General features: G+C 48.4%; 1 pseudogene; it reads right to left on the minus strand.

The window, feature by feature from the left end:
* Nucleotides 1–1,664: 1,664 nt before the first annotated feature.
* On the minus strand, nt 1,665–7,860 carry LOC117693241 (acyl carrier protein, mitochondrial pseudogene; annotated as a pseudogene).
* Between the last annotated feature and the right edge of the window lie 3,714 nt (nt 7,861–11,574).

Genomic DNA, 11,574 nt, shown 5'->3' on the forward strand with positions numbered 1-11,574 from the left:
AGTTGGTTGGGTTTTTTTGAGACAGGGTTTCTCTATCAGAGCCCTGGCTGTCCTGGACCTCCCTCTGCAGACCAACCTGGTTTGGAGCTCACATGTCTGTGTCTGCCTCTGCCTCCCAAGTGCTGGGATTAAAACTGTGTGCCAAAATGCCCAGCTGTTGGTTTTTGAGACAGGATCTCACTGTGTAGCCCAGGTTAGCCTAGAATTCATAAGGCCTGTCTCAACTCCTGCTGCATTACAAGCAAATAAATACTACCACAGTCAGCTAAAACAATCCTAGTAAAATAGTCACCAAAAATCAAATTATGGGTAGCTTATTAAACCCTACCAGTCCATCACTGATCACAGCATACCTGCACCTTTCCCCCCTCCTTGCGTCTTTTTGAGGTTTTCATGCAAACAGGCTGTCTCTAGCTCATCAATGGATGGAACAGATTTCAATAGTTCAGTAGGTGGCCTTTCTGCTGCTGTAACTTTCCTTTCCGCTTCAGGTTTCCTTTCCCTAAAGGTTCTTCTCTTGCCATCTAATTCTCCGCAGGCCTCTTGCTTGTGGCTCCGTTGTGTGCAGCCCCCTCATCTGATTTGGTTGCTGCCTTTGTGTTCTTCACCCAGGGTTTGTGGCTTCCAGCTTGGTGCAGCCTGGTGTCCCTCGAGTAGTCTTTGCCTGTGGACTGAGCTTCAACAGGACTTTCAGGGCAGCTTAGCAGGTGTTCAGAGGCCTCTTTGTGGCTCTGGGATTTTCACGGTTCTGCTAAGGCCTCGTTCATCATCTTGTGCATGGGAGAGTTAGAGTTACTCTTGGGGGAAGCAGCCTTGGGACATGCACCCGAGGAGCGAGTTTCAAATGCTCAGCTGGCTTACATAAAGTGGAAAGTTACCAGGGAGCACTTCAGTGAGAGTACTGTCTTTGTTAGAAATGGTGCAGGGCCCAGATAGAATGGCAGACTCTCATTTCGCCCTCGAAGTGTAGAGCCTTCTTGATGTCATCTTTTTTGTTTGTTTGTTTGTTTTTGTTTTTCGAGACAGGGTTTCTCTGTGTAGCCCTGGCTGTCCTGGAACTAACTCTGTAGACCAGGCTGGCCTCGAACTCAGAAATCCGCCTGCCTCTGCCTCCCAAGTGCTGGGATTAAAGGCGTGCGCCACCACTGCCCGGCTATTGTTATCTGATGTCATCTTAAGCAGCAGCACAACCCCTTTGGTCTTCTGTGACCTTCATCTTCAACCGCCAAAGGCAGTTCGGAAAGTTCCTCAGTACGATGACCTTTGGAAACGAGCAGAGCTGACGAGGCAGAGGCAGCCACAGCAGGGCCCACGGCATGTCACTTCAGGCTTACGTGCTGTCAAAGTCTGCAGTTTTTTCACAGTGAAAACATGCAGCCACCCCAGATATTTATTTCCAAAGGTACCTCAGACAGAACAGTGGGTCATGCCACCTCAGACTTTGGGGATTTGAGCCACAACCCTGTCAGCACTTCAAGATCCAGCACTGGTCAGATAACCTACTAATTTACTGACGACACAGGGCTGTCTTTTATTATTGTTTTTGAAATAGGTTTTGTATAGCTTGGGTGGTCTTGAACTCACTGTATTACTAAGGATAACCTTGAACTTATGAGCCTCCTGCTTCTACCTCTTTTTTTTTTTTTAAGCTTTGTAATAGGTTTATTTTTAAAGGGTAAAACATGCAGACAATTTAAATACAAGTCCAACAGAACTGCTGTCAGTCGGCCATGATGCCATCGTGTGTCTTCCGGAGACCTCACAGTGAAGAAGAAGGCTCTGATACTTTATTCATACACATCCTTCTTATCTGCAATGTAATCTATAATTTCTTGTGGACACATTAACTTCTCTGCATCTATATCAGGAATTTCAAACCCAAATTCGTCTTCCATGGCCATAATAATTTCCACTTGGTCCAAACTGTCTAAGCCCAGGTCCTTCATAAAATGAGAATTTACTGAGAGCCTTTCTGGGTCAATCTTATCATAGAGTTTCAAGAGATACAGAACTCGGTCCTTGATTCCCTCTGACATCAGTGGGGGTGAGTCACTGTACTGGGGGCACAAATGTGTGACTGGTCCAGGCACCTGCGCGAGCGCCAAGGTGGGCTGCAGAGTCCCGGGTCTCCTCCGGATTCCCTCAGGGCAGAGAGTGGTACTGAGCGGCGGGGCCAAGGCCAACGTGGGAAGCTGGGGCAGCTGCGCGAAGGCCGCGGGAAGGCGGCAGACACAGGTGCAAAGGACAGGAACGCCATGGCTACCTGCTTCTACCTCTTGAGTGTTGAGATTCCAGGCATGTGCCCATTACCCAGTTTATGTAGTGCTGGGGATCAAACCCATGGCCTTGTGCATGCTAGGCAGGAACTGTACCAATGGGACCACATCTGTTGCCCCAGTGGTAAGTTTTACCTTATTTCTGATGCTCATGTGTGTGCATGTGCACCAGCGTGCCTTGTATGTGTGAAGGCCAGAAGTCAACTTTAGATGTTGGTCCTCAGGAGCTGTCCACCTTGGCTTTTTTCCACTGGAACCTGCTGCTTGCTTGATTAAGCTAGCAAGTCCCAGGGATCTGTCTGTCCCCGTCTCCTCAGAGCTGAGAGCACAAACATGGTCCACACGTTCAGCCTTTTATCAAACCAACTGAGCTATCTACTCAGTGTGCCATTGGTGAAGTTTTTAGACCACTTCAGCTGTAACTACTGTAGGTGGGGCGTAAGGTTAGTATCCTGTCTCACAATCAGCAGTTGGGCAACAGGATGGCAGCTATCAGCAAAACATTCCCCAAGCTTGCTCCATACAGAGATGTAGCCCTAACATGTTAGCGGGTTGCAGGAAGAGAGGGTCATGAAGTGCCCTTTATTCATCTCTGGGATGGTGCTGAACTAAGATGGCCCTGAACTTTGGTGTGGGGGAAAAAGGAGCATCAGAAACTGCAGCAGGGACAGCTGTGAGCATTGTCAGGGCAGGTACGACTGGATGGTGAAGCCTGTCAACAGAAGATGGGCACTGGCAAACAAGTCCCCTTGCTCAGACCATCAGCGTATCGCCCCAGCCTGTAACTAGACCCTAAGAATTAGTAAGCCTGGTGGACCAAGGAAAGGCTTGGGCCATGTGCCAGAAGACTTATTTCCCAGTCCTAATGATGTGGGCTCACAGATCATCTACACACATGTATATCCTTTTTACTAGAATGGGCCAGAGCCTGGGTTCTGTCAGCCCTAAGAATCAGGTCTGTGTCTGTCCTCCTCAATAGGCCAACGAGACTGACACATAACAGTGCAAAGCAAAAAAATGGAGATTTGTTTAGTGTGGCCACATCAGAACAAAGAGCAGAGACATCCAGTGATTCCCCACTGTAGTTCCTTTTTTGTTCTTGTGATCAAATACTGCAGTAAAAAGCAGTTGAAGGGTTTGCTTCGCTGTTGTGGGGAAATCAAGATTGTCCACAGCCAAGAGTAGAAAAAAACAGAAACATGCATGTTCATTTGCTGGCTTATGCCCAGCTCAATGTATGTATTCTTCTACTGTTTGAGACTCCATACCTAGGGAATGATGTCTCCCATAGTGGGCTGGGGATTCTTATATAAGTTATCTTAATTAAGACAAGGACCATCCACAGACATATGCAAAAGCCTATCCAGTGTAGGGATTGTAGACCATCCCTCATTCAGACTCTTCCCAGGTGATTCTATGTTATGCCAAGTTGAGAGTTAAAGCTAAAGTCACACTTCTCAAATCCATCTTCAGGGTACTGATTCAAAATTCACATTCAGATAGAAGGCAAAAGACATGCATTGCTGAGCAGTCCTGGCCAAGGTGTGGTCTTGCCCACCAACCAATATTGTCTCAGTTCTAATCTCACACAAGATGGTCTGAAAAACTATCAGAATTACATAAAACCTCCTGCTGAGAGGCAAGTCTCTCTCTGGATGGCACCAGGTTTCAACCTGTCTTCTTCCAGTGTGGGGTCCTTGGGGACATTTTGGGAGAAGTACAATCTTCATTTAAAAAATAGCTTTATTCTTGCCAGGATGATAACATTCTGGCTTCTGTTTCGATTTTTTTTCTATAAACTATAACACTGCCCTAGGCAAGGCAGGGACAGACTTGAAGTCTCTCTCTCTCTTCTGATTCCTCGTCATGGACAAATCAATTTCCTCCCCCATGTCTGCCTCTGGGCTTTTGGTAGAGTGGTGGTCGAAGCTCAGCTTCTTGCTTTGTTGTTCACTCCTATTCTCTTGTTCACTGTAGACACCTGTAGGCAGTGCAGAGTGACCTGCAGAACAGCGATGGAAAGATTTCTAGAACCCATGCACCATGCACAAATCCTTTTAATGTTCATAAATGTGTCCGTTGTCCTATTTCCCCCATGTCCTCTCATGTAAACAATCACTCACAAGCTTGAATTGTAAAATCCCTGGAGGCAAGCTCATCACCAGATATGGCTCACAGAGAGAAGAGCCTGGCCTGCAAGAAAGGGGCCATGCACAGAAGAGGAGGTAAACTACTGTAGGTGGGGCGTAAGGTTTAACTGGGAAGTTGGTCGCACATGCTATCCCCACAGGCATGGTGAGTGTTGTCAGGAAGGTCAGAGTTAATGTGAGAGCCATCCACAGATATGATACAGACTGTCTGTGACCACCCATCCTGCATGTGTGTGTTCAGTATGTGTAGAGGCCAAAACTCCACCTCAAGTGTCTCTTCTCATCACCTATAGTGGAAAGCTTATGTTTCTCTTGTCTGCTGCCTTGAAGGCAAGGACCGAGTCTGACTCATGGTAGTGACTCCAATACCTGTCAGAGACCTGACTTTCTTATCATCTAATGCAAGTGTGTGTTCATGGGTGTGAAGGTGCATGTATACACACATGGAGGTAGAGGTCAGCCTCAGGTGTTGTTTCCCAGGCACTAACCACTTTATTTCTGGAGACAGTGTCTTTATCTTTCACTGGTCTGGAGCTCGCCAAGTAGGCTAGGCTGGCTAGCCAGTGGGCACCTGTCTCACCTCCCCAGTGCTGCAACTACAAACACGCCACCATGCCCAGACTTATTTCTTCTTTCCAAATGGAGTTGGAGATCCAACTCAGGTCTCCACACTTGCGAGGCAACATCTCAGCAGACTAAAATGTTTTTAATTGATGAGTAGCCTCGCCCCTTGGTGCAAGTCAGGAAGCCCAAAGAAAGCAGCACAAGACAGGTTGCCTTTTCTGCCTTTAGGGATGCCATTTTCAAAATGGATCAAAGGAGATAGTCTTCTCTGAAGAGCCTTAGATTTTTCTTGCTTAAATTATTTCACAGGAATACCCTCAAGCCAGAATATTTCCAAATATCCTGGAAATTGCTCACTTTTCTAACTCTTTCCTCTGTGTCCAAATAGACAGTGGTTCTGCTTCACCTACCAGCTCCCCAGAGTTCACTCCCCGCTTCCTCATTTTACAGGTCACCTCCCTCCTGCTAGCCTCCACCTGCCATCATCAAGGGACACCTTCCATGATAACCAGGCAGGCCTGGCATTTTCCAAAACTCCCACCTGAGTCTTCTGATAGGCCTGAGAAGAGGCTAAGCTCTTCACCCGACCCTAACTACTGTGGCAGTGACCTTCAACTGCAGCGGAAGTGGCTGGTTGGCAGCATGGGTTCTGGAGAAGTAGCCTAGCGGATGCTGGTAGAGAGACGCTGCGGAGAGGCAGGAGTAAGGGTTGGGAGGCAGTTGGCTGGGTTATAAGGTGGACAATGCTAAGGGGGACACTGAGGTTGTGAAAGGGCCAAGGGAAGAGGTTGGGGTGATGAGAGAGATGAACAAAAAGAGTTGATTGGTTGAGGAGAGAGATGGAGGGGGAGGGGGTCGATGAGCAGGAGTGAGAAATTACAAAAGGGAGAGGAAGAGAAAGCCACTAAGTTACAAACACCAAGACAGAATCAGAGATAGAATGAGGACAGGGACCCAAGATCAGAGACAGATTCCTAGAGCACACAATGCTTGGGTCAGTTTCAAGAGGGTTTCTGTGAGAAAGGCATCCCTGTTCCAATCCTGTGGAGTGGACTCGACTTGGTCCATAGCGACTGATGTCAGAATTCTGACCCATCTGGAGCCTGTGAGAAGTGAACCTCTTTGAAGACCCGTGGGCTTCTGCATGGTTTGGCTCACAGCCGAGCTCAGAAATATCTGGACACAATTGCAATGGTAATGAATGTTTGCAGAAGTTTCAAATATGTTCGCCCTTATGCTAAGCACCCTACCGTCACTTATTAGCCACTCATTAAAAACATATTCTCTGAGAGTTTAGGCTGTCGTTTTGGACATAGTATGCCTATCTTTTTGGGGTACTTGGGATTTTCCTTTACACATAACAGTCTGAATCTTGTAGCTCTCAGATAACACACCAGTGATAACACACATATGTGAAGACGTGGACTACTGCTCTGGGGAAAACCTTTAAATGTTCTTATGTGCTTGGTAGGCCTCTTGCTACTAAATGTAAAAGAAAAACCCCCAAATAAGTAGTTTAAGAAATTTTTGTAAACAGCAACTTAATACAATTTACCCTAATAAAGCTTTATAGTCTGGTTTCAACAACAATCAAATATCCACTGGGCAGCCCACAGCCTGAGTTCTGTTCTGGCCCGCTCACATTTGTTTCATTAGATCCTACCTGGTTCATAAGAAAAAACACTTTAAGGCTCCCATTTTCATGTAAGGAAGCAAAAACTAAAAATGCAGAACGATTTGCCTACACCTAGGAAATGGGTAAGAGGTAGAGATATTTTGAGTTTTAACTACTCTTGTCCTTGGTCCATTATTTATACATTTAGGAATATGTGTGTGTGTGTGTGTGTGTGTGTGTGTGTGTGTGTGTGTGTTTCTGTGTGTCTGTGTGTCTCTGTGTGTGTGTGTGTATAAGCCATGAAGCTGAGAGGGGTATCTGGGAGGTACATGGGAAGGGTTGAAGAGAGACCCATCACTACAAAGTGAGCAGAGAATCAGCATTCATTTCTATCTCTGACCAGTCGCCTCCCAATCCTGCTACCATGTCTTTCCTGCCATGATGGACTGAACCAAAGTAAATCTCTCCTTAAGTTGCTCTAGTCAGGGACTTTGTCACAGCCACGAGAAAAGCCACCGATATCTATACATCACTGAGTGTCCATTTTCAGGGTGGAGCACAGTGAGAAGCAGCCAATACATTTATCCACCATGGAGTATATTTCTGCTGGATGCAGTGGGCATGACAGTCTTCTGCCATCACAGAAAGGGCTATTAGTTGAAAGAAGGAGACAGGAGACAGGAGACAGGAGACAGGAGACAGGAGACAGGAGACAGGAGACAGGAGACAGGAGACAGGAGACAGGAGACAGGAGACAGGAGACAGGAGACAGGAGACAGGAGACAGGAGACAGGAGACAGGAGGATATTCCTCAAGGACATATCAGGAGAAGAGAGTATGGAAGGTCCCCTGGACTCTGGGATGGACTACACTGGAGGAGATGGGGACAGAGAGAATAGACAGAAGCTGAGGCAGGAGGAGCCTTGGCGGTCTTGTGTTCATGGAGTGGGAAGGAGTGAGCAGCGGGTAGGATAAAGGAATAGCTGGGTGACGTGAGCCCCATGCACACACATGGTAGGCAGAGAAAACACACAGGGTTAGCCTAGAGTCTGAGGTCATAGAGCCAGCTAGAAAGAAGAGGAGGCCTGGGGAGAGGAAGAGGTTGGAGAGAGGAAGACGGAAGATGAACAGGTAGAGAGCTCTCTGATTGCTGGTTTCCTTTCCAAATAGGAAAGCATGTGGCAACAATATTATTGGGTCAGAGCCATTGCTTTCCCCTCACCTTCAACACCTTCAGCTTCTCCAACATCCCCATCGACATATGCTATGGCATACGCTGCTGGAGGAGTCAGCTCTCTTCAGAAGACGGTCATCTGGGTGGCTAAGCTTTGAGTCCTTTCTAAGATTGTTTGGAAATTTGTCTTCTGTGAACAAAGACTTCGGTCAGGAATCAGGTTTACTCAGTGGAACAACAAAAAAGGCCATGTCCTGCTGGGCATAATGGCATATGACTCTTAGCCCTTGAGAGGCAAAGGCAAAAAGATTCAGATTTTAAAGTCATCTTTATTTATATAGTGGGTTTAGGGCTAGCCTGGGCTATATAAGACTGTCTTACGTAAAAGAGAGTGTCTTTTGTGTCAGCAAATGAGGTCGAAAGGTTAAGGTCAGGACTGGAAGGAAGTCTATCTGATGCTTCAGCCTTCTCCACAGGTCGGCTCCTCTTCAACTCTGTGAAGATGTGAGACCTCCTGGCAGCTGTTACATGGTGGGATCTCATGAGATGCTGAGGTTGGAAGAAAGAGATCTAATGTTTCTCCATTCACCTCTTTCTTGTGCTTGCCATAACTTAGAGTCATAACTGAAGGATCTTGGAGACTTTTCAGCTACGCAGACCTGTCATCTCATCAGGTCAACAGATCCATGGTGAGGCCCTGGGGACACAAAGATGGAACTAGGAGTTAGGGGACATGGGCTGGCAGTTACAAGTCGAGTGACCATACTTGCAGTTGCATGAGGATGCTGGAAGGAGCTCGAGCTAGGGAAAGAAGCTTTGAAGAGGAAAAGAGAGAACAGGCGTTAGAGACAACGACACACAAAATGAGGTGAAGGAGGCAAGACCAAGTATGACAGTAGAAAGGAAGTGCTGGGCCAGCTGTGGTCCCATGCAAACATGTCAGCATCAGGTTTGATCTTATTCTGTGGCATGGTTGCTGTTAACATTTCTTCTAGGCCCTGCCCAGCAGTTACCTAGCAACAGCCAGGTGCAAGTGCTCACTTATAAAAAGATTGGTCTCTCTCTCTCTCTCTCTTTCTCTCTCTCTCTCTCTCTCTCTCTCTCCCTCCCTCCCTCCCTCCCTCCCTCCCTTCCCCTCCCTTTCCCCCTCCCCTCTCCCCTCTCCCCTTTCCCTTCTCCCCTCTTCCCTCTCCCTTCTCCCCCCTCCCCTCTCCCCTCTCCCTTCTCCCCTCTTCCCTCTCCCCCCTCCCCCCTCCCCTCTCCCCTCTCCCTTCTCCCCTCTTCCCTCTCCCCCCTCCCCTCTCCCCTCTCCCCTCTCCCCTCTCCCCTCTCCCCTCTCCCCTCTCCCCTCTCCCCTCTCCCCTCTCCCCTCTCCCCTCTCCCCTCTCCCCTCTCCCCTCTCTCCTCTCCCCTCTCCCCTCTCCCCTCTCCCCTCTTCTCATCTTTCTCTCTTCACATGTTCCTGGATGGTCTCTTCCCTTCTTTCTCTCTTCTCTATCTTTCTGTCCCCTTTCTTTCTCTGCCTCCACTCCCTTCCCCACACCCCCTTCCCACAACCCAAATAAACTTCATTTTGTATTAGACCTGTCCTGTGACTGATACTCCTGGGGGGGGGAAAATGCCTCAGCTTGGGCCCGCTAAGGCACCCCCTCCCACCACATCATGCTGCCACATTCCAAAACATATGTTACCGTTGGTGTTAATTTTTGACATTTGGGGCATGTCCTAGTTTCATTCATGTTATGGTAAAATATCCTGACAACAACTCAGGGGAGAAAAGGCATTCTCTGGCTTACAACCCCAGGTTATAGGCCATCACTGCAGGAAAGTCAAGGCAGGACCTTAAAGCATCACATTCACGGTCAAGAGCACAGAGCATAAGCAATCAGATTCTTGCTTGTTCTGTTCTTATACCTGCTAGGGTATGGTGCCACCCACGGTGAGCTGGGTTTTCCTACGTCAAGGAAAACAGATCACAGGCCTGCTCACAGGCCAACCTGACCTAGGTAACTCCTCAACTGAGATTTTTTTTCCCCCTCAAACTGACAATTAAAGCTCACCATCACAGGGTGCCTGCAGATTAGATAAGCAGAGGGACTGGCTAGGTTGATTAGGATGCATTTGGTTCAGATCCAGACATCCAACCTCACCTCTGGTTTTCTAGTTATTTCTCCCCCAGGCCTTCTTGACTCTTTAGTGAAGAAGTAAATGGAGGAATTGGGAGCTGTGAAGGAGCAGAAGCCTGAAGACTGGGGAGGGGGATAGCCAGCCACCCTCAGCCTAGAGAAGCTGGGGTGAGGAACTGGGCTTGCTTCACCTTCACATGGAAGAAATCCTTGTTCCTTGCTTTTCTGTGCCCATCCTGTGGTCCCTTGCAAACATGTCAGCATCAGGTTCGAAACCCTGGATTTCTCAGTTAGGAGTCCACCTAACCTCTGGACTCTTGTTAGAGTCCAGAAAGAGGCCCAGAGTCCCCCAGTCTCTAAACACAAAGTATCAACTCCACTCCTGGCCACAGACAGTCCCTAGGGGTGGTGAGAAGTCTTGGGCTCTGGTGCTTCCTGCTCTGGGGTTTTCCCTGCTCCTGGCTCATTACCTTGGGCTAGCTGTACCCTCCAAGCTATTCTTAGTTGGCGCCTTCCTTCCCAAAAGGCTCTCCCTTGGGTCCGGTCCACTGCACATTCTTCATTTAGATATGGCAAAGGTGCTTGTTCACATGGTTCAGATGTCTCCAGAGACATGGAGTGCTCCCCTGGAAGGAAGAGCTCAGAGATCAGAAAGAGGATGGGGTGGGGTGGGGTGGGACACAGAGCCTGAAACCTTTCTGCCACCCCTTGGATCACTGGGGATGGTGCGCCGAGAGTCTTTGGAGCAGTCCCAGGGAGACTGGTTCCTGTGAGGACAGAGCCCAGAGCAGCAGAGAGTCCTGACTATGAGATGTGGTGAACAGGGACAAGAAGGAAGAGGAAGAAGATCACTCTCCCAAGCATACAGGAGTCTTTTGTCTCTGTGGGTCCTCTGCGAATTTGGTAATATTTGGCAACCAGACCTGGTGATTAATAAAGTCACTGTTTTCCTGCCTGTGTCCATCAGCCAAGCTTCCTGATGATAGTGGTGGCACTTTATCCACCCACAGCTATGCCCCGGCTCCCCCAGGCCATTGGCTTTATTCCAGGGTATCAGCATGGGGACAAAAGCGAAGGGGTTCTCTGGAAGTCATTCTGTGATGGGATCTGAGGAGGCCTTGAGGTTGGCAGAGAACCAAGGAGCTATCCATCCATCTCTTTCTCCTTCTGGTCCATCCTGGACCTTTCTCTTCATGTCCATATCAAGGAACCAGGTGCCTTATGGGTACTGCTATCTAGATGTACCATTGCGCTGGCCCTGGTCCTCATCTGGACAGAAGAGCTAACGAGGGTCCTCATGGGATCCCCAGAGCAACCACCAGCATGGGGGAGAGTCTGACACAGCCTGGTCTGCAGAAAGGCTGAGATTCCCTGAGGCCCTGGCGCTGTGTCTGAGCTCTCAGTAATGACCCCCATGGAAAAGCAGGACTACAGCTGTGGTTCTGATGAGATCCTAGGGACTGTCAGCTCTGCCACACCCAGCTCTGTGTGACCAGGGTAACCCTTAGTTCATTTACTTTGAATGGGAACAGTGACTGTCAGGATACAAAGCTGCTGTTAGTGTCACTTGGGGCTAAAAGCACCCCAAATGCTTAAGAAGAATATTATCTCTCTGATAGAGATGGCATAGCCAGGTACAGGCAAATGCGCTTACACTAATATGGGCACT

This window comes from Arvicanthis niloticus, chromosome 21 (assembly GCF_011762505.2).
Source record: "Arvicanthis niloticus isolate mArvNil1 chromosome 21, mArvNil1.pat.X, whole genome shotgun sequence".
Lineage (NCBI taxonomy): Eukaryota > Metazoa > Chordata > Mammalia > Rodentia > Muridae > Arvicanthis > Arvicanthis niloticus.